Genomic DNA, 6,000 nt, shown 5'->3' on the forward strand with positions numbered 1-6,000 from the left:
CTCCCAGGGGAAATTAATTGCTGGCTTTTCAGAAGTCCTACGGTGTTTTATTCCAATTGCTATTATACTTAACACTTATCATATTGCATTGCAATTAGTTGTGTATCTGGGTTTTACTCTCACAATTCATGCATTCCATAAAGGCAGTGTTGCATTTAATTCATCTTTATATCTTCTGTACTAAATATCTTGAGCCCCTTGCATCTATTGACACAATTTATTAGGTCAACAAATATGATTGTTGAATGAATAAATACACATATGACGTTTAAAATACCCTTTTAAAGGTTCCATTTAATTTGCATATGCTATTCTAAAAAAGCATTTTTTTTTTTTTTAATCTGGGAATTGAACTTGGGATCTCACATGTTAGGCAAGCACTCTCCCAGGCCTTAAAAAGCTAGAGATTTTATCTTGATCCTATAATTGGAGAGAAGGGCCAGAAAATTGATGGAATCAGACAGTTTGTTTGCAGGAAACCAAATGAATTGGAAGTCCTATGCTTAAAAAGGAAACTTTCCTTCCTCACCTCCATTTCCCACTTCCTTCTGAGTTAAGTAATGCCTTAAAATATATGCATGATCAGGAGGATGGCCTTCTAGACTGGCCTTGGCAACTTAGTGAGATCTTGTCTCAAAATAAAAAATTAAAACGTCTGGGTATATAGCGCAATGGTATAGTACCCCTGGGTTCCATCCCACTACTACCAAAAAAAAAAAAAAAAAATGTGCACGCACACACGCAGGAACAATTTTCCGAATTTCTCATCCTCCTCCTATTCCTTTAGTAAAATAAATATAACAACTGCTAGAAAGGTTGGAGTTAGATCAAGCAATTCAATCCTTTTGTTTTGTAATTGAAGAAACTGGAGCTTAACTTTTCTTGGTTTGCTTTAAGGTGATGTAGGGAATCAGTTGGGGGAGAGAGGCAAATGCCATCTCCACTAAGATGGCCTTGTTCATTAGCTTGTAGGCAAATGCAGGATTTGGGGGTTGCCTGATTAGAACTGTAGTCAATAACTCCATACATTCCTGTGTTACAAATAGCCCAACCATTGTGTAGAAAGATCCAAGCTCAAATTTGTGGTTTCACTGAGAATATGAGAGGTATGTTTGAGAGAAGTGGGTTGATAAAGGTATGGGTCTTAGTTTTCAAATTTTCCTTTCTCTTTTGTTGAGGGGACCAGTGAGTCCTGACTTTGTTAGGGCAACTCTGATTTTAATCTGTTCGATCACTATCACAAATTAAAACATCAGATATCAAGGAAGTTCCACTACCATTTTCTCTCTGAGGCTTGACCGTGTCATCAGCTTTGACTATTCTCTCTGTTGCCTATCTCCCCTGCTAAGAAAGACAGCAATAGAGTTGGAAAAGCTGTTTTTAAGCCTGCTTCTTTGGAAGTTCACTCTCAATGGGAAGGAGGGTATCCCTAAAAAACAATGATGAGTCAAAATCCTGCAGTGAGCAGAGCTTCTAGAAGCATATTTGATCTGCAGTTTTGTGTGGAGGGTAGAGGTCTGAGCTTTGAATACAGAGGGACTCTTGGGCATTGATGAATGGATTAGCTGATCCAGGGTCGGTAAAAAGAAAGGATGAATGATTAAGAGATACCAAGAGGTTTGGTAAAGAAGCAGCATTCATTGAACATATCTTTTACTTCTTTGAATAGATTGTAGAAAATTCAAAACCTTATTCTATAAGTGATGGATATTCTTATTAGAATAATCAATGCATACTGAACATGTTTGACCTTGTGGCAAGGGCTTATGTGGATCATTATATTTCATCCTCATAACATCCTTAAGGTGTAGATATTGATTACTGTTAATCTCGTTTTACAGAAAATTGAAGCTTGCTGAATTTAAGTAACTTTCCCAACAACATGCAAGTCAACATAAGACAGTGATGCAAGTGAAGCTTCAAACCAGCTCTTTGACTCCAAAATCTAATAAGTTTGATTAAGGAGCCACTTGCCAGTTTGGGCCAATGTTACTATATTTTCTTTCATAATTAGTATGTATTTTGTAGGTCCTTTAGGACTGTAAATTCCTGCTAGGCATGGAATCCCAGCAGCTCAGGAGGCTGAGGCAGGAGGATCACAATTTCAAAGCCAGGTTCAGCAACTTAGTGAGGCCCTAAGCAAAAAGCCTTTTCCAAACAAGATAACTTTCTGACGTCCTGAGGACAAGAACATGGATACAATTTTTTGGAGCTACCAATCAATTCTCTATAGTATCCTTTGAAAATATTTTCCTGAAGCAATTACTATGATTATCAAAAAGTAGTTTTTCTAACTCCATCATTGTTTGTACAGTCATTAGTAATCATTCTTCTACAAGAAGGAACTTTTTCTTATCACATTTATTTATTTTTTGTATCTATATGAACTCAAGGATTCTTTTATTTCATTTATTTTTATTAGTGCATTACAATTATACATAATAGTGGGATTCATTCTGCCATATTCATACATGCACATAATTTAATTAATTTCATTCCTTGGTAACTTCCCTTACCCTTCCCACCTCCTTTCCCCTGATCCACTTGCTCTACTTTACTGATTTCTCTTCTAGTATTATAATTATTATTTTAATTAGTGCATTATAATTATATATAATGCATTCTATATGTATACACACATATATGATTCCCTATGGAACATGGACATGGCATAATTTGCTAGATTTCATTCCCCATACTTCCCCATGTCCTTCTTTCCTCCATCCCTCTCAGTCCCCTTCCTTTACTCTATGTACTTCCTTCTATTTTTGTGAAATTCCCTTTTTTATTATTCCTTCCCCCACCTTTTTCTTTTTTAAATATTTTTAGTTGTCAATGGACCTTTGTTTATTTTTATTTGGTGCTGAGAATTGAACCCAGTGCCTCACACATGCTAGGCAAGAGCTTTGCCACTGAGCCACAACCCCAGCCATCCCCTACCTTTCCCTAGCTCCTGCAAATGAGAGAAAACACTTTACCCTTGACTTTCTCATTCTGACTTATTTCATTTAGCATGAGTTTCTGTAGTTCCATCCATTTACATTCAAATGACATAATTTCATTCTTTATGACTGAATAAAACTCTATTGTGTATATATGCCACATTTTCTTAGCCACAAGTCTGTTGACCTAGGCTGGTTTAATAACTTGGCTATTGTGAATTGTGCTGCTATAAACATTGGTATGTATATATCCCTATAGTATGATAATTTTATTTATTTTGGGGGCAGTTCTGGGGATTGAGCCCAGGGGTGCTGTACCAATGAGCTACATTCCCAGCACTTTCATTTCTTTATTTTGAGATAGGGTCTCACTAAATTGCTAATGGGCTTTCTAAACTACTGACGCTGGGCTTGAGCAACTTGGGATCCTCCTACCCCAGCCTCCCATATTGTTGACATTACAGGCATGTACCACTGCACATGACCATTCCTAGTAGCCTTTTGAGGAATCTCGGTATTACTTTCCAAAATGGTTATACTAATTTTCTGTCCCACCAACAATGTATAGGTGTATCTTTTCCCCCACATTCTCACCAACAATTATTGTTATTTTATTCTTTTTTTAATATTTATTTTTTAGCTGTAGTTGGATATAATATCTTTAATTAGTTAATTTATTTTGTGTGGTGCTGAGGATCGAACCCAGGGCCTTGCCCATGCTAGGTGAGCGCTCTACCGCTGAGCCACAAACCCAGCCCTGTTACTTTATTCTTGATAATTGCCATTATAACTGGAGTGAGATGAAATCTCAATATAGTTTGGTTTACATTTTCCTGATCACTAAGGATGTTGAACATTTTTTCATTTATTTGTTGGCCATTTGTATTTCTTTTTTTTTTTTTTTCTTTTTTTGGTATCACAGATTGAACTGAGGGGTGCTTAAGTACTAAGTTGTACCCCTAGCGGGGGGCGCAAGCGCAAGCGCTCTCTCTCTCTCTTTATATATATATATATATATATATATATATATATATATATATATTTTTTTTTTTAATATTTAAGTTTTAGTTTTAGGTAGACACAATATCTTTACTTTTTAATCTTTATGTGGTGCTGAGGATTGAACCCAGTGCCTCATGCATACTAGGCAAGCACTCTACCACTGAGCCACAACCCCAGCCCTATTTATATATTTTTAATTTGAGACAGGGTTACCTAGGGCCTTAATAAGTTGCTGAGGCTGGTTTTGACTCATGATCCTCCTGTCTCAGATTCCTGAGCTACTAGATCATAGGTGTGCACCTCTATGTCTGGCTCCCTTTTAAAATTTATTTTTTATTTTTTAATTATTTATTTTTATATAGGATTGAATCCAGGGGCACTTAACCACTGAGCCACATCCCAGCCCTTTTTAATTTTTTATTTTGAGACAGGTTCTCACTAAATTTATTGAGGCCTTGCTAAATTGCTGAGGTTGGCCTTGAACTTGCAATCCTCTTGCCTCAGCCTTCTGGGCTACTAGGCCTTTTTCTATTTTTTAATTTGAGACAGGATCTTGGATCTTGCTAAATTGACTAGATGGGCTGGGGATATAGCTCAGTTGGTAGAGTGCACAAGGCCCTGGGTTCAATCCTCAGCACCATAAGTTTAAAAAATAAATAAATAAAGGTAAATTGCTGAGGCTCTCTTTAAACTTGTGATCCTCCTGGCTCAGCCTCCTGAATTGTTGGGATTACAGGGATATAGCACCACACCAGGCATCATCATCATCATCATTATTATTATTATTATTATTATTATTATTTAATTTAAGACAGTGTCTCACTAAGTTGCTTAGGGCCTGGCGAAATTGCTGAGGCTGGCCTTGAAATTGTGATCTCCTGCCTCAGCTTTCCAGGTTTCTGGGATTACAGATGTGTGCCAGCGGCCACCATGCCCAGCTTATATTTCCTATTTTGAGAAATGTCTGTTTACATCAGTTGCCCATTTATTGGTTGAGTTAAAAGAGTTTTTTGGTGTCAAGTTTTTTGAGTTCTTTATGTATTTTGATTTTTTAAAAAATATATATATTTATTTTTAAGTTGTAGTTGGACACAATACCCTTTTTTATTTATTTATTTTTATTTGGTGCTGAGGTTTGAATCCAGGGCCTTGCAGATGCTAGGCAAGCACTCTATTGCTGAACCCCAGCCCCAGCCCTATATTTTGGATTTTAATTCTCTGTCAGAGAAGTAGTTGGCAAAGATCTCCTATTCTCTCCTATTCTCTAGGCTCTCTCTTCCTGCACTTATTTTCCTTGCTGTGCAGAAGCTTTTAAATTTTTTAAAATTTGTTCTAATTAGTTACACATGACAGTAGAATGCATTTTGACACATTGTACACAACTTCTCATTCCTCTGGCCGTACATGGTGCAGAGCCTTACCAGTAGTGAAGTCATACATGTATAAATGGTAATAATGTCTGTCTCATTCTACCCCCACACCCCCTTCCCTCCCCTCACCCCCTTCTGCCCAATCCAAAGTTCCTTCATTCTTCCCTACCCCCCATTATGGATCAGCATCTGCTTATCGGAGAAAACATTCGGCCTTTGGATTTTTGGATTTGGCTTAATTCACTTAGCGTCATATTCTCCAGGCCCATCTATGTACCTGCAAATGCCATAATTTCGTTCTTCTTTAAGGTTGAATAATATTCCATTGTTTATATATACGAATTTTCTTTCTCTGTTCATCTGTTGAAGGGCATCTAGGTTGTTTCCATAGTTTAGCTATTGTGAATTGAGCTGCTATAAACATCCATGTGGCTGCGTCACTGTAGGATGCTGATTTTAAGTCTTTTGGGTATAAACAGAGGAGTGGAATGACTAGGTCAAATGGTGGTTCCATTCCAAGTTTTCTGAGGAATCTCCATACTTCTTTCCATAGTGGTTGCATCAATTTGCAGTACCACCAGCAATGTATGAATGAATGTACCTTTTTCCCCCACATTCTTGCCAACAATTATTGTTCCTTGTATTCTTATTTTGTCTTGTTTTTTTTTTTTTTTTTTGTGTGTGTG

This window comes from Ictidomys tridecemlineatus, chromosome 4 (genome assembly GCF_052094955.1).
Source record: "Ictidomys tridecemlineatus isolate mIctTri1 chromosome 4, mIctTri1.hap1, whole genome shotgun sequence".
In the NCBI taxonomy this organism is placed as follows: domain Eukaryota; kingdom Metazoa; phylum Chordata; class Mammalia; order Rodentia; family Sciuridae; genus Ictidomys; species Ictidomys tridecemlineatus.